Below are 24,578 nucleotides of genomic sequence, written 5' to 3'. Positions count from 1 at the left end.
TGGACTTTGTCAAATGCCTTTTTTGTGTCAATTGAGATGATCATGTGATTCTTTTATTTATGTGGTGGACTGATTTTCTTTTTTTTTTTGGCTTTAACAAAGAGAAACTTATTTCTTCACAGTAAAGTAGGCTAAAAGTCCAAATTCAGGTGTCAGCTCCAGGCGAAGGCTTTCTGTCTCTGTCGGCCTTCTCATCAATGTTTCCCCAGACTAGGAGCTTCTTTGCACAGGGACCCCAGGTCCAAAGGATGCACTCTGCTCCCAGCACTGCTTTCTTGGTACTATGAGGTCCCCTGATTGATTTTCTAATGTTGAAGCATCCTTGCATACCTGGCATGAATCCCACTTGGCTGTGGTGTATTATTTTTTTGATATGATGCTGAATTCTATTGGCTAGAATTTTGTTGAGAATTTTTGCATCTATATTCATGAGGATATTGGTCTGTAATTTTCTTTTTTTGTAGTGTCTTTGGCTTGGTTTTGGCATCAGAGTTATGTTGGCTTCATAGAATGAATTCAGAAGTACCCCTTTCTTTTCTATGGTCTGAAATAGTTTGAGTAGTACTGGTGCAAGTTCTCTGAATGCTTGGTAGAATTTTCTAGTGAAGCCATCTGAGCCAGGGCTTTTTTTGCAGGGGGTGGAGGGGTTTGTTTTTGTTTTGTTTTGTTTTTTTACTTTTTCAATCTCTTCTCTTATTGTGGGGCTGTTCAGATTTTCAACTTCAGTTTGTGTTAGTTTGGGTAGATAGTGCCTTTCTTCTTTTTTGATGTGTTGCATCTATTGTTACAGATTGACCTCTGAGCACTGCCTTTGCTGTGTCCCAAAGGTTTTGGTATGATGTGTTTTCATTCTCGGAATTTTTTTTAACACCTTTTTTTATTGTACTTTAGATGAAGGTTTACAGAACCAGTTTCTCATTAAACAGTTAGTACACATATTGTTTTATGACATTGGTTAACAACCCCAGGACGTGTCAACACTCTCCCTTCTTGACCTTGGGTTCCTTTTTACCAGCTTTCCTGTTCCCTCCTGCTTCTAGTCCTGGCCTCTGGCTTGTCTACCCGTTTAGTCTCATTCTGTTTTATGGGCCTGTCTAATCTTTGGCTGAAGGGTGAACCTCAGGAGTGACTTCATTACTGAGCTAAAATGGTGTCTGGGGGCTATACTCTTGGGGTTTCTCCAGTCTCTGTCAGACCAATAAGTCTGATCTTTTTTTGTGAGTTAGAATTTTGTTTTATCTTTTCCTCCAGCTCTGACTGGGACCCTCTATTGTGATCCCTGTAGTCGGTGGTGGTAGCAGGCACCATCTAGTTGTACTGGACTCATTGTGGTGGAGGCCATGGTAGATGTGGACTATTAGTTCTTTGGACTAATCTTTCTCTTTTATGTTTAGTTTTCTTCATTCTCCCTTGCTCCCGAAGGGGTGAGACCAGTTTTGTATCTCACAGGATTTTAAGACCCCAGACACTACTCGCCAAAGTAGAATGTAAAACATTTTCTTTATAAACTATGTTATGCCAGTTGAGCTAGATGTTTCCCAAGACCTTGGTCTCCAAGCCCTCAGCCCAGCAATTTGGTCCCTCAGGGAGGTTGGGTGTATCTATGGAGCTTCCATGACCTTACCTTGTACAAGTTGTACTGTCTTACCCTTCACTAAAGTTACCACTTATCTATTGTCTATTTAGTGTTTTTTCTCGGAATTTTTTTTTTTTTTATTCTATCTTTGATTTCTTCTATTACCCAGAGGTTTTTAAGCACGGTGTTATTCAGTTTCCATGTATTTGATTGTTTTTCCTTGCTCTTCTTGTTATTAATTTCTAATTTGATGGCATCGTGATCAGAGAAGATGCTTTGTATTATCTCAATGTTTTGGATTTTGTTGAGGGTTGCTTTGTGGTCTAAGATGTGTTCTATTCTGGAGAATGTTCCATGTGTTGGAAAAAAAACTTGTACTTTGCTGCTGTTGAATGGAGTGTTCCATATATGTCTGTGAGGTCAAGTTGGTTGATTGTGGCCCTTAGATCTTCTGTATCTTTGTCGAGTTTCTTCCTAGGTGGTCTGTCCTTTACCAAGAGTGGTGTGTTGAAGTCTCCTGTTATTATTGTGGAACTGTCAATTGCTCTTTTCAGTGCTGTTAGTTTGTTTTATGTATTTTGGAGCCCTATCATTGGGTATATAGATACTTATTGTGGTTATGTCCTCATGGTGGATTGTCCCTTTAATCATTATATAATGTCCTTCCTTGCCCTTTATGGTGGATTTTGTTCTAAAGTATATTTTATCTGACATTACTACTGCCACTTCTGCTCTTTTTTGGTTGCTGTTTGCTTGATATATTTTTTCCATCCTTTAATGTTTAATATGTCTTTGTTTCTCAGGTGTGTCTCTTGCAGACAGCATATTGATGGGTCCTGTTTTTTTTTTATCCATCCGTCACTGTCTGTCTCTTTATGGCTACATTTAAGCCATTTAAGTTCACTGTGATTATTGATAGTTGTGAGTTTATTGCTGTCATTTTGTAGTGCTTTTTTTGGTGATGCTGACATTTTCTTTGTTCCTCTTACACTCCTATGATGAATTCCTTTTGTTTGTGGATTTTTTTTTTCATTTCTTTCATTTTTGTGGATTTTGTAGATCTTTATTTTGATGAGTGGGTTTGTTAACTTTCTTCGTGGTTACCTTGAAATTCACCCCTATCTTCCTAAGTTTAAGCTAGGCTTTTATTACTTGATAGCACCTTGACTTCCTCTCCATTTGAAAGTCCTGTACTTACATCGTTTATTCCCTCTTTTATTGTTCTGACATTGTTGTCATTTACAGAATGACCTCTCTGGTTCACTGTTGTAAATCTTTTGGTTTTGTTTTATCCTTTAGAGTTCATTACCTAGGTCGGTATCTGGCTGATGCTGTCTTGCATCCTAGATTCAGGTCGTTGTCTGATGTTACTTGGAGAACTCAATTTTTTGACGTGAAAATTACAAAGGTCAGAAAAAAAAATGAACCCAAGGATGAGGAAACTCAGTTTGCACTCAGATCTTGGGAATCCTCACAGTCATGACCCAAGGACCCCCATCCTCACGATGGCCCATTGCCAGCTTCCTGACAGTCATTCTTACCAGCTCCAGCCAAGCAGTTACAGTCAAAAGCCTAGAACCATCTCTTTAAAGATTCACATATTTATAAAACAAAAACCAAACCCATTGGTGTCGAATTGATTCCTACTCTTGGCAACCCGAGAGGACAGAGTAGAACTGCCCCACAGGGTTTCCAAGGAGTGGCTGGTGGATTTGAACTGCTGACCTTTTGGTTAGTAGCCAAGCTCTTAACCACTGTGTCACCAGGGCTCCTATATTTATAACAGCGTCATCAATAATAGTTGGGAGACAACTTGGACTGCTTCATAGGCTAACATGATAGTCCAAAGTCTAAAGAGAATCTTAAGTCTTAAAAATCTCACTTCAAAAATAACATTCAAGTTATGGCAAAGGTGGTGAAACCATCACCCAGGATTCAGAGGCATTAATCAAAATGTTGCAGGACCTGACTTCCACGTTCTAAAGTGACCAGACTAGCTTCCAGGTTTTAGGAACTTAGATGATGGGTCTGTGCTGACTGCTTGTTCTGGTACCTTCTGGCTCTTGAATCCAGCTCACACTGGAAGGGTTAAGAAGTGCCAAGAAGCTCTCTGAAGACAGAGGCCTCCTGTAGCAAAGGCAGGTCAAGGATTGGCACTGAAGATTGCTGATGGTCTTTCTGTTCCTGTGGACCAACTGCTTGACTTTGGGTACCACTGTGATAATTTGGGAGCCCTAGTAGTGCTGTGGTTGAAGTGCTTGGCTGCTAAACATAAGGTCAGCAGTTTGAATCCACCAGTTGCTCCACAGGCGAAAGATTCAGCAGTCTGCTTCTGTAAGGATTTACAGCCTTAGAAACTGTATGGGGCAGTTCTACTCTGTCCTACCGGGTCACTGTGAGTTGGAATTGACTTGATGGCAACTTTTTTTTTTTTTTCCCATGATTTGGGCCATATCCGGTACCAATTATACTATCATCTACTTAGTATCTTTCTTTAAGTTGACTCACTCTTATTTTTACTTAAATACCTACTTCAACTTTGTCCTAAGCAATAATGGTCACAAAATCACCCGCTTGATGTTACTAATTATACATGTTTTCTAATGCACCTCAACAAAAATAATTACTAATGAGATGAAAAACATTTGTCTGTGCACCTTCTGAAAACCACCCCTACCTGCCATACTGCACAGGGAAACAGATTCAGCAAAGATCCTGCCTTGTCTCCTAAAACTGCCAGATCAGACAAAGTACTTGCCTCCTATGATTCAAAGACATACTGCAACCAAAACTGGTTCTGTAGGTTTCTCTACCACTGGGTTCTGTAGGTTTCTCTATCACTGGGTCTGGAATTATATGAGCCTTCATGTGCTGCCACCCCAGCCAGAAAAAAAAAAAAGAAGACCCCAAATTCCAAGATTTCAGATGTGGCCATAACTTCCAGAAAGACATTCTAGTTTCTTTTCTTTTTTTCAGTGGCCTTTTAAAGGAGACACAAACATGCATCTGGCCTTTGGCCAACACGCTAAACCTTGGAGGACCCCGTCTTGTCATGAGGCCAGAGTGCTCTTGGTTTGTTATTTCCTTGTTCACCTGGTGGCCAAGTACCACAGGTGGGTTTGAAAGGTGACCACACCTTGTGGCAGTTAAATCCTTGCTGCCTGGCTTCTTTGTGTGGACACAGATGCTCATGGCAAGAAAATCTAAAGGAACGACAAGAGTAGAAGTGTTCTACAAACTTTGATACAGGCACACAATGGAATACTGGGGAGCCATTAAGAAGGGTGGTTAATTATTTTTGTTAAAAAAAAAAAACTATGGATTTATAAGTATGTTTGTGAAAGTGGTTAACATGCTTGGCTGCTAACTGAAAGGCACTTCAGAAGAAAGGGTTGGCAATCTACTATGGAAAAATCAGCCAATGAAAACCCTAAATGAAGCAGCTTTACTCTGACACACATGTGGTCGCCATGAGTCGGGGTCCACTACATGGCAACTGGTTTTTATATGCACAGGAAAAAAAATTTGGATGGCATTAACCAGAACGTTTATCATGATTATCTCCAAAAAAAAAGCAACATAACTATACAGAAAAATTGATAATTAGAAAGAATGGTAGTTAGGGTAGCTGGAATTATAGGAGAATTTTTTTTTTTTTTTTTTAATGTAAGCTCCCTACTGCTTAGATGGAATTCTGGGGAGGGGGTAGAGGAGTCTCTAGACTGGTCGGGATTAAGATGGTGCAAACGGTCAATGCGATTAGCTGCTAACTGAAAGGCTGGACATTCGAGTCCACTCAGAGATGCTTCGGAAGAAAGTCTTGGCAATCTATATCTGAAAAATCAGCCATCAAAAAGCCCATAGAGCACAGTTCCACCATGACACACCTGGGGTCGCCATGAGTGGGACTTGGCGCTACAGCAACCGGTATTGGGTGTTCAGACAGAACCGGGGGCTGCTGCGGGGTTTAACACCAGGAAGGGTGTGTGTCAGGGTTGCATCCTTTCACCACACTTACTCAATTTGTATGCTGAACAAATAAGCCGAGAAGCTGGACTATTTGGCAGAATGGGGGCTCGCAGGAGAGGCTAAGATTAGATGCACACTTCAACTTGTATCCTAATATCTGTACGTGGTTTCCAAATTTTTCTGTTACTTTTACAGTTTTATTAAAATTCAAAAAGAAACAAAAAAGGCATGGGGTGGGGGTGTTCAATCAACTAGGAAAATATGTCTGGGGTCTCTAGAAGCCTGGCTTTCTGCTTGGGGACAGGGTGAGCCAAAGATGGATTTCACAGGAGGTGGCCACACCAGAACTTGTATTTCCTGGACGGCTCCTCTCTTCCAAACCCTTGTTGACAGAACCTTAATGGTGTGTTTGCTTTCCTTATTGCCCAAGTACTCAGCTACAGCGGGCTTTATCGTGTACAATCACAATTACATGGGAAAACACCTCATCCGCCAGGCCCAGAGCCAGGAGTCACGTCATCCCATCCTAATGGACAGATGATTTGGAGGCTCCAATGGTGAGCACCCAAACCTACGGCCCTGCCCTTCCCCAGCCGGGCAAGTGGCCACTTGCCTAGGGTGGGTGGTGTGTGCTGACAGCAGGCAGGGAAGAATGTGGTCAGTTTCATTTGCTCCCTCCTTCTATGCCCTGCCAAGGCTGAAGGCGACTCGGGAGAGAGTATCTGCCAAGCCTCGGAAGATGCCAGGGGTGTGGAGAGTAGAGGTAGAGGAGGGAGGTGGTGATTCCTTTGGGAATAAAATGCTATGTCCCTGACTTGAATCAGGAAAATAAAGGCAGCCTGTGATTATTTTGGGGCTCACATAGTAGGTCCAACTCTATGACCTTTCTCTCTGTGTCCATCAGGAAACATGAATTATTCTTTTATTGTTAAAAATGTGAACTTTGGAGTCAGGCAGACTGGGGTAGAGTATCGGCCCATCTCTTGCTATCTGGGTGACTTTGGCAAAATCACAGCATTTCTGAGCCTCAGCTGTCTCATCTATAAAATGGGACCAGTAATAGTACTTCAAAGACATTCGACTGCGTGGATCATAACAAATTATGGATAACATTGCAAAGAATGGGAATTTCAGAACAATTGTGCTTATCGGAACCTGTACATAGATCAAGAGGCAGTCGTTCAAACAGAACAAGGGGATACTGCATGGTTTAATATCAGGAAAGTTTGTGTCAGGGTTGTATCCTTTCACCATACTTATTCAATTTGTATGCTAAGCAAATAATCCAAGAAGCTGGACTATATGAAGAAGAACTTGGCATCAGGATTGGAAGAAGACTCCAACTTGCTTGCTGAAAGTAAAGAGGACTTGAAGCACTTACTGATGAAGATCAAAGGCTACAGCCTTCAGTATGGATTATAACTCAACATAAAGAAAACAAAAATTCTAACAACTGGACCAATAAGCAACATGATGATAAACAGAGAAAAGACTGAAGTTGTCAAGGATTTCATTTTACTTGGATCTACAATCAATAGCCACGGAGGCAGCAGTCAAGAAGTCAAAGAATGTGTTGCACTGAGCAAATCTGCTGCAAAAGACCTCTTTCAAATGTAAAAAAGCAAAGATGTCACTTTGAGGACTAAGGTGCCCCTGGTCAAAGCCACTGTATTTTCAATCTCCTCATATGCATGTAAATAAGGAAGATTGAAGAAGAATTGATCCATTTGAATTATGGCATTGGCAAAGAATATTCAGTATACCATGGACCGCCAGAAGAACTAACAAATCTGTCTTGGAAGAAGTATGGCCAGAATGCTCCTAGGAAGAAAGGATGGTGAGACTTCATCTCACTTACTTTGGACATGTTATCAGGAGGGACCTGTCCCTAGAGAAGGACATCATGCTTAGTAAAGTAGAGGGTCAGGGAAAAAGAGGAACACTGACACAGTGGCTTAAACAATGCACTCAAACATAGCAATGAATGTGAGGATGGTGCAGGACCAGGCAGTGTTTTCGTTTTGTGTACGCAGGATCACTACGAGTCGGAACTGACTTGAAGGCGCCTGACCACAACGATGACAACTGAACCCGGAAATACTGTATCATGAAGTCAGAGGCTCTCAAAATTCATTTCATTCAGCAAACACTTGAGGTTGTTCTCTAGGGTGGGGCAGGGTCTGGCAGAGTCAGGGTTGAGGACCATCAAGCCTCAAGGCCCCCTGTCACAGAGGCCCTCCCTGACCCAAGTCACCGAGAGCACTTGCTCTCTATGCCATAGCCCTATTTATTTTCTCTCTAGAACCTAACACTATCTGAGACTATCTAATCCATTAATGTGTTTACTGTCTGTCTCCCTCCACTACACTTTAAACTCCCTGAAGGTACAGATGGGGCCTACCTTGCTTCCAGCTTCATCCCCAGCATCTAGAGCTTCCTTGTCCAATGTGATAGCCATGATTTTCATGTGGCGGCTACTGAGTGCTTCAAATGCTGCTAGTCTGCGATGCACTTTAAGTGTAAAGAAGGAGCCTGGTTGCACAGTGGTTAAGCACTTGGCTGCTAACTGAAAGATTGGCTGTTGGAACCTACCAGCCACTCCGAGGGAGAAAGACGTGGCAATCTGCTTCTGTAAAGATTACAGCCTTGGAAACTCTATGGAACAGTTCTACTGTGTCCTGTAGGGTTGCTATGAGTCAGAACCCATTCGAGAGCAATGGGGTTTTTTGGTAAGTGTAAAACACACTCCAGATTTCAGAGACCTAGTAAGAAAAAGAGCGTGTAAATATCTCGTTAATAATTTCTTAATATTGATTACATGTTGAAGTGATAACATTTTAGACACATGGGCTTCAATAAAATATATCATTTAAATTAAATTGCATCTGTTTCTTCTCACTTTTCATAATGCGGCAACTAGAAAATTTAAAATGGCACTCATAGGCCACCATCCCCTCACAGCTCTGTGGCTGCATGGAAAGCCCGGACCACAGCGTTGCCAGGCTTCTGTGACAGTCTTGGGCTAACGGCAGCAGCTGGTAGATGAGTTCTTTCTGGGAGTGGAGTTCAGATCTGGCCCGTTTCTACATGTTCACTGAGCCTCAGTGACACTCATGCAGTGTAGAAGGTTACTGCCTGGGATGTTTTGGAAAAAAACTTCCGAGGGTGTCCAGGAGACAGTCATATGGAAGAGATACAATGACTTTGAGAAACTACTCAAGGAGCTCTGGCAAATTCACAAAAACTTACTCCAACTTTCAGAATTGTTTCCTCCGTTTCCTAAAAGAAATGTTTTGGTAAGTGATAATTTTGAAATCCTGATATTTAAAAACGTGCTTACAGGTAGCCCTGATTTATGACGTATTTGAGTTAGGAGAGACCTGCACTTGCTATCATCCTTTTTTTTTTTTTGTCCATCTTATTGTTAGTAATATGTGCTACATTCAGTGTTGTTGCACGTAATTTGCTGATGTCATAATATTTGTAAGTTTATATGTAATGTTTCCAACCCCCAAAGACAAATAAAGACCGAATTCCTAAAGATACTGATAACAAAAGGCTATAATAATGAAAACCAAAAATAAATAAGGTATTCAACTTATGTCAGTACCCACTTACGCAGAAGTCATTGAAATGGAAACCTGTTGTAAGATGGGGACTACCTGTGTTAACTAGTTGTGCATACCTACTGACCCTGGGCCATTCCATGTTCCAATTATTAATGAACTATTATAATGAAACTAGTATTCAAATTTACGCATCAACCACTAAGGCCAAAGATGAAGAAATTGAAGATTTTTACCAACTTCTGCAGTCTGAAATTGATCAAACATGCAATCAAGATGCATTGGTAATTATTAGTGATTGAAATGTGAAAGTTGGAGACAAAGAAGAAAGATTGGTAGTTGGAAAATATGGCCTTGGAGATAGAAACAACGCTGGAGATCCATGATAGAATTTTGCTAGACCATGATTATTCATTGCAAATACCTTTTTTCAACAACATAAATGGCAACTATACATGTGGACCTTCCCGGATGGAATACACAGGACTCAAATTGACTACATCTGTGGAAAGAGACGATGGAGAAGCTCAGTACTATCGGTCAGAACAAGGCCAGGGGCTGGCTGCAGAACAGACCATCATAATTGCCATATACAAATTCAAATTTGAAGCTGAAGAAAATTAGAACAAGTCTGCAGGAGCCAAAGTATGACCTTGAGTATATTCCACCTAAATTTGTAGACCATCTCAAGAACAGATTTGACACACTGAACACTAATGACTGAAGATGAGACAGGTTGTGAGTTGTGGAATGACATCAAGGACATCATACATGAAGAAAGCAAAAGGTCATTAAAAAGATAGGAAAGAAAGAAAAGACCAAAATGGATGTCAGAAGAGACTCTGAAACTTGCTCTCGAATGTAGAATAGCTAAAGCAAATGGAAGAAATGATACAGTAAAAGAACTGAACAGAAGATTTCAAAGGGCAGTTTGAGAAGACAAAGTAACAAAATATGCAAAGACCTAGAGTTAGAAAACCAAAAGTGAAGAACACGGTTGGCATTTCTCAAGCTGAAAGAACTGATGAAAAAAGTCAAGCCTCAAGTTGCAATGTTCAAGGATTCTATAGGCAAAATGATTAAGAGCTCGGCTACTAACCAAAAGGTCAGCAGTTTGAACCCACCAGCTGCTTCTTGGAAACTCTATGGGGCAGCTCTACTCTGTCCTATGAGGTCACTACGAGTCTGAATCAACTTGATGGCTATGGGTTTGGTTTTGGTTGGTATGGGCAAAATATTGAACAAAGCAGGAAGCATCGAAAGAAGATGGAAGGAATACACAGAGTCACTATACCAAAAAGAATTGGTCGACGTTCACTCATTTCAGGAGGTAGTATATGATCAAGAACGCATGGTACTGAAGGAAGAAGCCCAAACTGCACTGAAGGCAATGGTGAAAAACAAGGCTCCAGGAATTGATAGAATACCAATTGAGATGTTTCAAGAAACAGATGCAATGCTGGATGCATTCACTCGTCTATGCCAAGAAATTTGGAAGACAGCTAACTGGCCAACTAACTGGACCAAAAAAAAGAAAGAAAGAAAGAAAAAACAAACAAACAAATCGATTGCCATTGAGTTGATTCCAACTTATAGGGACCCTATAGGGCAGAGTAGAACTGCCAGATAGTTTCCAAGGAGCAGGTGGTAGATTCGAACTGCCAACCTTTTGGTTAGCAACTGTAGCTCTAAGCCACTGTGCCTCCATGGCTCCAACTAACAAGGCTCCAGGAATTGATGGAATACCAACTGGGATGTTTCAACAAACAGGTGCAATGCTGGAAGTGCTCACCAAGAAATCTGGAAGACAGCTACCTGGCCAACTGGCTGGAAGAAATCCATATTTTGTGCCCATTCCAAAGAAAGGTGATCCAACAGAATACGGAAGTTACTGAACAATATCATTAATATCACACTCAAGTAAAGTTTTGCTGGAGATCATTCAAAAGTGTTTGTAGCAGAACATAGACAGGGAACTGCCAGAAACTCAAGCTGGATTCAGAAGGAGTGTGGAACAAGTAATATCGTTGCTGATGTCAGATGGATCTTGGTGGAAAGCAGAGAACACCAGAAAGATGTTTACCTGTGTTTTATTGACTATGCAAAGTCAACTGTGTGGATCATAACAAATTATAGATATAACATTATGAAGAATGGAAATTCTAGAATACTTAATTGCGTTCATGTGGAACCTGTACATAGATCAAGAGGCAGTCATTCCAACAGAACAAGGGGATACCGCATGGTTTAAAATCAGGAAACGTGTGCATCAGGGTTGTATCTTTTCACCATATTTATTTAATCTGTATGCTGAACAAATAATCCAAGATGCTGGACAATATGAAGAAGAATGCAGCATCGGGATTGGAGGAAGACTCAATAATCTGTGATATGCGGATGACAAAACATTGCTTGCTGAAAGCAAAGAGGACTTGAAGTACTTACTGATGAAGATCAAAGACCACAGCCTTCAGTATGGATTACACCTCAACATAAAGAAAACAAAAATTCTCACAACTGGTCCAATGAGCAACATCATGATAAACGGAGAAAAGATTGAAGTTGTCAAGGATTTCATTTTACTTGGATCCACAATCAACAGCCATGGAAGCAGCAGCCAAGAAATACAAACGATGCAGTGCATTGGGCAAATCTGCTGCAAAAAACCTCTTTCCAGTGTTAAAAAGCAAAGATGTCACTTTGAGGACTAAGATCCACCAGCTGCTCCTTGGAAACCCTATGGGGAAATTCTACTCTGTTCTGTAGGATCGTTAGGAGCCAGAATTGACTTGACAGCAACGGGTAAGGGGCCAGAAGACCAACAAATCTGTCTTGGAAGAAGTACAGCTAGAATGCTCCTTAGAAGCAAGGATGGCGAGACTTCATCTCACATACTTTGGACATGTTATCAGGAGGGACCAGTCCCTGGAGAAGGACATCATGCTTGGTATAGTCGAGGGTCAGGGAAAAAGAGAAAGACCCTTGTCATGGATTGAATTATGTCCCTGATTTGTGGTATTTCTGTTACAGCAGCACTAGATGGGTAAGACAGAATTTGGTACCGAGAGAGTGGGGTGCTGCTCTGATACCTAAAATGTGGAAGTGGTTTTGAAACTATGAATGCCTAGAGAGCCAGGAGCAGCAGAGAACCTGCAGTGGCAGAGAAGTGGCAGTAGCAGATAACCAGCAGCAGCAGAACCAGGAGATCAGCTCGAAATGGTGCTGAGAGAGCTGAATGCCTGTGTGCAGGAGATTTCCTGGCAGAGTGGGGTGCCTCCGGGCATTTATTGGTGGACCTATCGAGCTTTGGAATACTTGCCCCAGCAGGGCAGATGCGGGTGTGAGGCCCAAGGAGCCGAAAGGCCAAGAAACCAGGAAGCAGAAGCTGAAGAGACAAAAGAACACAAGAAGCTGAGCTGCCTCAGTCTCAAAAGGTATGGCCATGACCTCAGGGGTTTCAAAGCGTGGAGCCATGACCTCTGGTGTTTCTAAAGGTGGAGTTGCCACTGAGATGGAAGAGGAGAATGGTGCATCTAAAACCAAGGGAGCAAAGTTGCTGTCCCAGTGGGCCTGGAATGTGGAGGTGAAGCCCAGGGCCGAGGGATCGCCACTGAGAATCCGGAAAGTATGGCCAATACCTGGACTCTGGAGGGCAGGGCCATTGGGTGAATTGTCTCAGAGAACAGAGAATTATTTTCAAAGCTCTAAGGGCTAATATAATGTGTTCTACTGACTTGCTTGGAGCCTGTTATCCCTTCTTTCCCTTCAGTTTCTCCATCTGTAACGGAAATGTCTAGCTTGTGCCTGTTCTGCCATTGCACCTTTGGAAGCAAGTAACTTGTATTCTAGATTTCACAGATGTAGAGGAATTTTTGGATTTTGGACTTGGAGTTAAGACTTTTGCTATGATAAGATGGGGTGAATATGTTTTGCATGTTGCAAGGATGTGATTTTTGGGGGGCCAAAGGGTGGAATATCATGGATTGAATCATGTCCCCCTAAAAATGGCTGGGCAATAATTCCTGGTATTGTGTGATTTTCCTATATGTTGTAAATCCTGCGTGTATGACGTTAATGAGGGAGGATGGGCGGCAGTTGTGTTAGTGAGGCAGGACTCAACCTACAGGATTGGATTGTGTCTTGAGGCAATCTCTTGAGATATAAAAGACAGAAGCAAACAGAGAGACAGGGGGACCTCAGATCACCAAGAAAGCAGCACCAGGAGCACAGCTTGTCCTTTGGACCTGGGGTCCCTGCACCTGAGAAGCTCCTTGACCAGGGGAAGATTGATGACAAGGAATCTTCCTCCAGAGCTGACAAAGAGAGAAACCCTCCCCCCAGAGCTGACACCCTGAATTTGGACTTATAACCTACTAGACTGTGAGAGAATAAATTTCTTTGTTAAAGCTGTCCACTCGTGGTATTTCTATTATAGCAGCACTAGATGACTAAGATAATCCTCGAGGAGATGGACTGAAGCAGCGTCTGCAACAATGGGCTCAAGCATAGCAATGATTGTGGGGATGGTGTGGAACCGGGCAGTGTTTTCTTCTGCTGTACACGGGCTTGCTATGAGTCGGAATTCACTCGGCAGCACCTAACAACAACTGAACCTGGAAATACTGTATCGTGAAGTCAGAAGGCTCTCAAAATTCATTTCATTCGACAAGTACTTGAGGTTGTTTTCTCATGTTCTCGGCATAGTTTCATTAACTCAAAATACATTACTCCTCTCTTTCATGAAACAACAACAGGAGCAACCGTACTAACCCCAACCAAAGAAATTAAAAAAAAAAAAAAAACCCATAGGAACGAAAGAAAAAAACTGCATATGTAGTTCAGAGTTTTATCTTGTGTTACATTTATATTGGACATTGCTGGTGTAGAGCAATGATTAGCATACAGTAGGCCCTTAATAAATACGGGTTGGATATTGGAAAGAATACCAAAACCAAGCCAAACCACTTGCCGTTGAGTTGGCTCCGACCCATGGCAACCCCAAGTGTGTCAGAGTAGAACTATACTCCATAATGTTTTCAATGGCTGACTTTTTGGAAATAGATCACCAGGCCTATCTTCCAAGGTACCTCTGGGTGGATTTGAACCGCCAACCTTTTGGTTAGCAGCTGAGCACATTAGCCATTTGCATCATCCAGGGACTCGGGAATGAATACCAAAGAAAAAACCAAACCCATTGCTGGCAAGTAGATTCTGACTCATAGTGACCCTATAGGAAAGAGTGCAGCTGCCCCATAGGGTTTCTAAGGAGCAGTTGATGGACTCGAACTGCCTACCTTTTGGTTAGCAGCTGTAGCTCACCATAGCTCTTAACCACTGCACACCAGGGCTCCAGAATGAATACAGCAGCTGCCAAATAGGTGCTTACTGAGTATAAGCAAACCGTCTATCTTCCAGGCTATGAGGACATGGCAACGAGGCTGTGGCGGGCAGTTTATATAACTGAATAATTGGAATACCTGCTCTTATGCTGGTGATGGCAACCACTGTTTACTGAGCACCTAACACATGCCAGGAACTGTCATAGCCCTTCAGGTACATCATCTCATTTAATCCCAGTCAATTCTGCAAGCAATAACTGCCTCCCCAGCACAGAATGGAGGAAATGGAGGCCCCAGGAGGACACCCAGCTGGTGAGTGGAGAGCCAAGGCTTAGACTCGAGCTGCCCAAGCTTCCCCACCAAGCCTACCCCACCACAGGGGCCAGCCCCATGTGCTGTCCAGTCACGTGGAGTCTGAAGGCCCTGCCTGGGATGGACAATGGACACCAGCCCTGCCCATACCCCACCCCATGGGCTGGGGCTTCTGGCTTCCCACCCACCAAAGAGAGTCCTGCTTCCAGAGCCAACAAGGAACCTCAGCAAGGCAGCAAGCCATTGCTCCCAGGGTCCACGGGAAAGGATTAAATAATTCATTATCTCCGATCTTCTTAAGCTTGCACAGATCTGGCTGCTGCCCTCTCAAGTTCAAGGACTCCAGGTGGTCATTCTTGTTCAGGGCAGTTGTGGCAGATGGCGCTGGGCCCAGCCCAACTTGTAGGAGGTCCTTGCACATCCCTGGAACTGCAGCAGCCACAGCTGTCTGTGGGGTATGTCTTCTCTTCCATGCTCTGAAGTTCTGCCCACCCCCCACCCCCCATATCTGGGGCTCCAATTGTTTGAGCAGGGCCTCCCGTGGTATTTAACGTGAGACGAGATCTCTTTGGAGGAGGCTTTGTTGCAAACTGCACATATCAGAACCCCGTGGAATGGGGAAGAGGTTTGCAATAAATGGACAGAATGTCTCCAGGCTCCAGTTATGTCTTCGAATTGTGGGTTTGACCTTGTGAGAACTGCTTGGGTCTGGTCAAAGAGACAGTTAACTGAAGAAGCCACCCAAGACCAGATTCGCACTGTGACTGCTGGGTGCCAAGGACTCTGTCCTCAGAGGGAACAGATATCCTGGCATCTGGGGGCCCCTGAGTACCCCACCTCAGGTATTTGTCAGTGGGTCAAACACAAGGTACTCAGCCTGGAGTGGGAGATCTCAAAGCTTGGTCCCCGGACCAGCAGCAGCAGGGAACTTGCTAGAAAGGCAGGTCTTCAGGCCCCAACCCAGATCTCCTGAATCAGAAACTTTGGAGCCTGCTATCCAGGTTTTAACAAGCCTTTCAGGAGATTCAGTGACACTCGCAAGTTTGGGAACCACTGCCCTACAGCCTTACTATGCAAAGTTGGGTACCAGGGCCAGCAGCATCAGCTGGGAGGTTGTTAGAAAGGCAGAGTCTCAGGCCCCACCCCTGCTGAACCAGAATCTGCGTTTTAAACAAGATCCCCAAGTGGCGTGTATGTCCGTAAAAATGAAAAGCTCTGGTCTCAAACTCACATGCCTTCAGGGGCCAAGCAGGTGGTGGTAAAAAGCGAAGCCAAATCAGAACCAGTCGATTATTGCCATTTGGAAATGTGGGCTCAGGGTGGCCAGATCTTCCAGTTGTTCAAGAGAATCCGGAAACCCAGATGTTAAAGTGAAATTTCCAGATTGAATAATTGTTGTGAGGGTCGCACGGTTTGTGGGGTGTCAGCTTGCAACCCTGCCCACTGGCCTTGGGGCAGGGAAGGTACCTTAAACTTGGGGCAAGGTTTCTGAGTTGTGGGAAGGGACAGCTCTCCCAGGCATGGCAGGGAGCTCAGAGGTCCCCCAACTCCGCTGTTTAATGGAATCACCCGCAGATCTTTAAAAAACGCTGAATGCCTGGTTCCCACCCCATACATTCTGATTTGATTGGTCTGGGGTTTGACCTGAGAATCAAGCTTTTTAAAAGTTCCCCAGGTAATTGCTTCGAGATTGGGAACTACTGGACTACAGCAGAGGCCAGCAAACTTCTTCCGTAAAGGGCCAGGTAGTAAATATTTTAGGTTTTATATTTTGTAGGCCATGTGGTCTCTGCCACAACTATTCAAAGCTGCTGCGATAGTAGAAAACAGCCATGCCATTGTTGTCAGGTGCCGGTGAGTTGATTTTTTACCCATAGAGACCCCGCGTAACACAGCAGAACTGCCCTGTTTTCTAGGCTGTAGTCTTTATGGAAGGAGCCCTGGTGGTGCAGTGGTTAAGCGCTCGGCTGTGAAGTGAAAGGTCAGAGGTTTGAACCTGCCAGCTGCTCTTCGGGAGAAAGATGTGGCAGTCTGTTTCTGTAAAGATTACAGCCTTGGAAGGACTATGGGGCAGTTCTACTCATCCTATAGGGTCACTATGAGGGGGAATTAACTCAATGGCAATGGGTTTGGTTTTTGTTTTTTTTAATCTTCACAGAAGCACATCTACGGGTCCTTCTCTTGTGGAGCTGCCGGGTGGGTTTGAACCTCCAACCTTTCGATTAGCAGCCGAGCGCTTAACCGTTGTGCCACCAGGGTTTCTAAAGCAGCCACAGATGACATGCAAATGAACGAGTGTGACTGTTTTAATGACACGTCATTTATGAGCACTGAAATTGAAATTTCATGTCATTTTCATGTGTCACAATTTTTTTTTTCTTAATTTCTTTCAGTCATGTGAAAACCATTCTTAGCTCACTGCTGTACAAAAACAAGAGGTGGGCTGAACTTGGCCCGACCCCGTGCTAGAAGAATGAATCAAGACTGCAAGCCTTCTTCTGCTTCCCAATATTTGCCTTCATCATGTCCCCCACACAATCTCAGAAACCTTAGTGGCTCTTGATTGTGAAAAGGTTATGTTGATAAGGCCTAATCAAGTATTGGGTTGATCTGGCTCTGGGCCAAAGACTTTGGTTGGGCCCCAATTCCTCCATCACCCTGGCGGGATTTCAGGCAGCTGCCTTCCAATGGGTAATTCTGAGCCCCACCTCTCTGGCTGGAGATTGCTTTGACCCTTAACACGTAGTGAGCGTTTCCTACACACCAGGCACTGTGCTACTTAGTGGTTTACCTGCACCATCTCATTTCCTTCTCACGACAACTCTGCAAGAGAGGGAGGCCTATACCAATACACCCATTTTTTTGATGAGGGAATGGAGGCATAGGAGACGTCTGGCGATTTGCCCAAAATCACACAGTGAGAGTGGCACATCCCTCTGGTTCCAGAGCATGCTCTCATAACCCCTTTGTTACATTGCCTCCTGAAGGAGTCCCTGGGTGGTGCAAACGGTTAAAGGCTTAGCTACTAACCAAAAGGCTGGTGGTCTGAACCCACCCCAGAGGCACCTCAAAAGAAAGGATTGGCAATCTGCTTCTGAAAGGTCACAGCCACGAAAACCCCACAGAGCAGTTCTACTCTGCACACATGGGGTCTCCACGAGTCGGAATCAACTTGGTGGCAACTGGTAACTGGTGGTACCTTCAGTCTATATTGCTGCCATCATCAATCGCCACAACAGTCAGACATTACCTTCCCAAGGACAAGCCTTAGGCAGCAAACCTGGGCTCCCTGCATCTTGACTGACATCCAGATGCTGCTAAACCCTTCTCTGCTTTGAGCTAGAGCTGGGTCACCCAAGGTAGATTCTGCACTCTCTCCAGGAAGAAGGAGCTGGCAGAGCTGCCCTGTATGGCTGTGCAGGTTGGGCATGGCACAACTCAACTCTAAACCCATTGCTGTCGAGTCAATTCTGACTCACAGCGACCCTATAGGACAGAGTAGAACTGCTCCATAGGGTTTCCAAGGAGTGGCTGGTGGACTCAAACTGCCAATCTTTTGATTAGCAGCCCATCTCTTAACCACTGCGCCACCAGAGCTCCAACTCAGCTCTAGAGGGCATCATTCACAAGGTAGTGTGGGAGAATGGTGCCCCTGGGGGAGAGAGGCTCAGGGTTACCTGGGCACAGTCTTGGGTGCCCACAAGACCGCTGTTCAGAAACAAACCATTAAAAAGGACAAGGGACCCAGAAGAAAATGCCACCATGGATGGTGGGGGCTGTGCTGGCAGATTTGGGGACCCTTCTGATTCTTTTCTGATTCAGGGGCAGGGAATGGCTGGCTCTTCCTGGGACCTCCTCCATCAGCTTGGAAAAAAATCCCACTCCCTAATCTCCCTCAGACTGGAAGGATCCTGGCTCTAGCTCTGAACTCTCAGCCCTACTCCTGGCAAAAAGCACCCCTCCCACCTCTCCACGCCCTGGCTCCTTGAGAAGAAAGAAGGACTCTTCAGTGGTCTCTCCAGTCCTGCCCCCAAGCTTCCCTGTGCTGGCCCTCCAGTGCCAGTTCCCACGCTAGGCAACACCTGCCTCTCACCATCCAGCACGGCTGGGAACTCCCAACCAAATGCCCCAAGCTATTCCCTTAAAGGCTGCTCCCCTTGCCAGAATGTTTTCCTTGTGTTTGTTTTACTTTTACGATTTGATCCAGGCCCTGAGCCAGCCCTTTACATGTATTAGCTCATTTGACCCTACGAGGCAGGAACTGTGATCATCCCATTTTACAGAAGAGGACTCTGAGGTTCAGAGAGGTTAGACCACTTGCCCAAAGCCACACAGCTAGAAAGTGGCAGAGCTAATTTGAATCCTTCAGGCTTTACAGCCCAAACCCTTAACCATCTTTCTAGGGGATGCATCATGTCTTCTGGGTCTGTTTCCCCACCTGTAGATTGGGTCTTGAGTCTGGGAAGCCATGTGGGGGACCATAATGCTGCTGCTAGTGATGATGAAGATGATGGTGGTGATGGTGAGATGACAGTAGTGATGATGGTGGTGATGGTGATGATGGTGGTGGTGATGGTGATGATGGTGGTGGTGATGGTGATGATGGTGGTGATGGTGATTGATGGTGTTAGTGATAGTGATGATGGTGGTGGTGATGGTGGGCATGGTGATGATAGTGATGATGGCAATAGTGATGGTGGTGGTGGTGATGATGGTGACGGTGGTGGTGGTGGTGATGATGATGGTGGTGGTGAGGATGATGGTGGTGGTGATGATGGGCATGGTGATGATGGTGATGATGACAATAGTGATGATGGTGGTGGTGGTGATGATGGTGGTGGTGATGGTGGGCATGGTGATGATGGTGATGGTGGTGGTGATGGTGGTGGTGGTGATGATGATGGTGATGGTGGTGATGACGGTGATGATGGTGGTGGTGGTGACTGATGGTGTTAGTGATAGTGACGATGGTGGTGGTAGTGATAGTGGGGGAGTGGTGATGATGATGTTGATAATGGTGGGGACGAGGTGATGATGATGTACCTACTTGATAGAGTTATTGTGCAGATTAAATGAGATAACTCAGGCATAGCATTGCTCCTGGTGCCTGTTCTATAGTAAGCACTCTGTAAATGATGGGTCAGCTGGGTTCTCTAAACCACAGACTCACTTCCAGAGTAGGTTCCACTGTGCTGGAGTTTATTAAGTAAACACCCTCCTCCTCAAACCCAGGTTAAAGGCATGAGTCAGAGACAAAAAAAAAAAAGGAGTGACGTTTTTCTCTCCTGACCCTTCCTGCTGAATCTCCACTTCCCACCGACCTCTGAAACCCAGCTTTGCTTCTCAGGGACGTGGGCCCAAGCCATGTGTTTTCTACCTGGTGGAAGGGTCTGGCTGGCACAGCAGCTGGCTTTGGAACTGAGTCCTTGGGAGGGAGACCCAGGCTCCATGGGCTTCCTTGGCTCCTGGAAGGCCATCTGATGGAAGAAAGCCAGGCCTCCAGGGAGACTTGGAGCTGAGACTCTGAAGTTCATGAAAGCCAGGGGCTGATTCCAAAGCTAGGCTCGGGCCTTGGCGTCTTTGTTGGAGGAGATAAGGATCTTCACCGTGACTCAGGTGGTTCCTGGAAGAGTGAAAAGCTGAAACCTTCCACTTGGCTGCAGGTGAAGCAAGGTCTTGGAAAACCGTATCGCAGAGCAAAAATTCCCACTCCTCTTCCATGCTGGCCTCTCAGATGACATGGGGGAGTCAAGGAGAGGCAGGGTGGAGAGAAGAAAGTGGGCTCTGCAGTCAGACTGCCTGGGTCTAAATCCTAGCCCCACCTGCCACTGCTATCTCTGTGTGACCTTGGACAAGTTACGTAACACCTCTGATCCTATTTTTCCAAATGTAAAATGCGGACAATTACCCCACCTGTTTCACTGGATTCTGACTCCTAGCGACCCTATAGGACAGAGTACAACTGCCCCATAAGGTTTCCAAGGCTGTAATCTTTACAGAAGCAGACTGTCTCATCTTTCTCCCAAGGAGCGGCTGGTGGGTTCGAGCTGCTGATGTTTTGGTTAGCAGCCAAGCATATAACCAATGAACTCGACAGCAACAGATTTGGTTTTGGTTTATTTCACCAGGCCTTGCAAGGATTAGTGTCCCTGAGTGGTGCTACCAGTTAATGTGCTCAGCTGCTAACAGAAAGGTTGGAGGTTCAAGTCTACCTAGAGGCACATCGTAAGAAAGGCCTGGAGCTCTACTTCCAAAAAATCAGCCATTAAAAACTCTGTGAAGCATAGTTTTATTCTGATACACATGGGGTCACCATGACTCAGAATCAATTAAATGGCAACTTGTTTAAGTTTTTTGGGGGGTGGGGGATAGGTTGCAAGAACACAATGAAATCCAGCAGTGAGAGAGCTCAGCTTCCCTGTGTGTAAAATGGGAATAATAATTGCACCTACTTCTTCTGGTTACTGAAAGAAACTCAGTGAGATAATGTATGTGTCTGGCTTGAAATGTGTACTCTGAAAATGCTGCCTGTATCTTTATTATTACTACAGGGGAGGAAGCCACCTTGGCTCCGTCAGCATTTATTTGACAAACTATATTATGTGTTGAAAGAGAAACTAGTAAGACAGTACACAATACCGGGGAAGTCTTGCACAACTTGACCAAGGCAAGGTCACAGAAGCTCCACAGACACCTCCAAACTCCCTGAGGAACCGAGTTACTGGGCTGAGGGCTGGGGACCATGGTCTTGGGGCACATCTAGCTCAACTGCCATAACACAGTCTCTTAAGAAAGTGTTCTGCATCCTACTTTGGTGAGTAGCGTCTGGGGTCTTAAAAGCTTGCGAGTGGCCATTTAAGATACGTCTACTGGTCCCAACCCGTCTGGAGCAAGGGAGAATGAAGAAAATGAAAGACACAAGGGAAAGACTAGTCCAAAGGACTAACAGACCACAACTACCACAGCCTCCACCAGACTGAGTGCAGCACAGCTGGATGGTGCCTGGCTACCACCACCGACTGCTCTGACAGGGATCACAATAGAGGGTCCTGGACGGAGCTGGAGAAAAATGTAGAACAAAATTCTAACTCACAAAAAAAGACCAGACATACTGAATGAAAGAGACTGGAGAAACCCTGAGAGTATGGCCCCCAGACACCCTTTTAACTCAGTACCGAAGTCACTCCTGAAATTCACCCTTTAGCCAAAGATTAGACAGGCCTATAAAACAAACAATATCACATATAGCTCAACCACATATATGAGACTAAATGGGCACACTAGCCCAGGGGCAAGGATGAGAAGGCAGCAGGGGACAGGAGAGCTAGATGAATGGAAATGGGGAACCTGAGGTTGAGAAGGGGAGAGAGATGACACATCACAGGGTTGGCAACCAATGTCACAAAACAATATATATATTAACTTGTTTAATGGAAAACTAATTTGCTCTGTAAACTTTCACCTAAAGCATAATGGAAAACAACAACAACTGAGAAACTAAAGCCAGTTCGTCCCTGTGCATAAGGCAAACCAAACAACATGGTCCTCAGATGGAGTGGTCACACCTCCATGAGTGAATGACATGCTCTTTGGAGCTGTCTGACCTAGTGTAGAAGGACACCTGGAGCAGTCTCCAAACGCTGGGAAATTCCTGGCATGTGCAAATTCTTCTGGGGGGAAGTGTCCCCAGGGCCTAGCTCTTAGTCAACTAGATCATAAGATGCAACGAGAAATGGAATGAATGGGAATGATGACACATTATGAAAAATGTTACCAATATCACTGAATAATTTACATAGAAATTGTTAAATGTGAACCTAATTTGCTGTGTAAATTTTCACCTTAAACAAATAAAATATTATTAAAAGAGAGAGAAAAGAAAAGATGCAACAAGAATATAACCCTACCCAGCCCATTGGGAATCAGGAGTGGGAGTGAGTGGGGGGAATGATGGGAGGAGGCTGGGGTGGTAGGCTCAGGAGTCTCTTGGGGGCTGAGAGACGTGGCTTGCTCACCACTGCACCTCCAGTACGTGACTGAATGCTTAGTACTCATCCACCCATCCATCACTCATTCATCCATTCCACAAATACTCATTGAGTACCTACTGGGAGCTAGACTACAGCAGTGAACAAAGGAACCACTAGCTGACATTCTTGTGAACTAGGGTTGTAGCACTCAGGGACACTCCCCCCAAATATCAATTGGATGAATGAATGAATTGCAAAGAGAAAACTGCTTTCTATTAGAGAAAAGGAGGCATTCTGTCTCTGCCCACACATACACTGGGAATGTGTCGGGACCCCTCCCCTAGTTCAGGTCTGCTTCCAGGTTCTGTCTTCTTGGGATGGGGATCTGCCCAATGGGCCCATCATCCCTTGGCCTGGCTGCCCACCTGCTGTCACTGGGTGCCAGAAGGGTCAGGGAGGGGTGAGGACCCAGCCCAACCCAGCTCCTGCTCCATCCACTGACAAGTTGCAACGAGCTGGTTTGCTCTCCACTTGAACGTGGCCCCTTTCCTGGATGCATACATGTTCAAGCCGGATACTGATCTTTCAACTTTCCCTGAATTCTGCAGGTAAAGGTTTCTGGCTTTTCAGCCCAGGCCTCTCCTCCTGGCCCTCATCCCTTCTGGAAGCGGGAGAAGAAAGCACAGGAGCATTTCTGGAGTTAATCAGAGCAGTCGCAGGCACGATTCCGGGCTCTGTGCACACACACATGCACTCACCCACCCCACCTACTGACAAACATGGGTTGGGGTACCTCGTCCAAGGTCATATGGAGCTGAGTTCTAACTCCAGCCTGCCTATTTCCCAAACTCTTAACTGTTAGACACACTGCCTCTCTGAGGAGGAAAATTAAGGCGCCCTGGTGGCGCAGTGGTTAAGCACTTGGGTGCTAACCAAAAGGTCAGCAGTTCGAACCCACCAGCCACTCTGTGGGAGAAAGATGTGGCAGCCTACTTTTGTCAAGATTTACCACCTTAGAAACCCGATGGGCAGTTCTATCCTGTCCTACAGGGTTGCTATGAGCCAGAATTGACTCCATGGCAAGGAGGGTTTTGGTTTTTTTTTTTGTAGTTTTGGGGCTTTTGGCATCTAAGCCTTGGGCTTGCTGCTTTGGGACAGAAATCTCCCCAGGCCAGGCAAAGGCCCTGCCTCCACGGTGTGGAATAATACAAACCTTCCTCCTCCCAGGGTCAGCCTCCAAGAGCGGCTTTGTGACAGGCCAGCCTCTGTCCCCGCCCCCCCCCCCGACTGAGACTGGGGAGGGGACATGGTGGGGTGGGTGCTGGAGGCAGGGGTCTCTGCCCTGGACTGACCATGGCTGCTGTTTCTTTCTGGCTTTTGGTTCCCCCAGTGACATCACTAGGGTTGGTGTCACCCCCACCATGGACCTCTTCCCGTACCAGACCATATAGAATCCTTAATAATGTTTATTATCAATTTTAATCATAGAATAATATGTAATAAGTATAGTTGTAAATTGCTTAAATATTTCTTAGATTACAGAAATACTAACAACAAAATTGCTTTGCAAAATCTTTCTATATTGAATGACAGCATTATTAGTCACAACATGACGAGTAACTCGGCGGAAGCCTTTTATGATTTTTCTCCTTTTCCTTTAATTACTACTTCATTCCCCAGAAGATTATTGATATAGGTTCACAAACACTAATCACCACAATATTACAGCTAAAACACCAGAAAATTTGACAAAATCAGCGACCATAAAAACACTGGCAACAACAAAAACAACAGCGTGTGCTGGTAGCGTGTAGACGAAGCCATGTGATTCGAAGAGTCCTTGTAA

At 44.9% G+C, this 24,578-nt stretch overlaps 1 protein-coding gene across 1 annotated transcript in view; it reads right to left on the bottom strand.

Annotated features, from left to right (window-relative positions):
• Positions 1-24,578, bottom strand: part of SCNN1B (sodium channel epithelial 1 subunit beta) — an 85,159-nt gene that overhangs the window by 52,467 nt on the left and 8,114 nt on the right. The window lies entirely within an intron of this gene.

The sequence above is a fragment of the Elephas maximus genome, chromosome 12 (assembly GCF_024166365.1).
Source record: "Elephas maximus indicus isolate mEleMax1 chromosome 12, mEleMax1 primary haplotype, whole genome shotgun sequence".
Lineage (NCBI taxonomy): Eukaryota > Metazoa > Chordata > Mammalia > Proboscidea > Elephantidae > Elephas > Elephas maximus.
The sequence above is the reverse complement of the archived record's forward strand: the minus strand, read 5'-3'. Positions and strand labels throughout refer to the sequence as shown.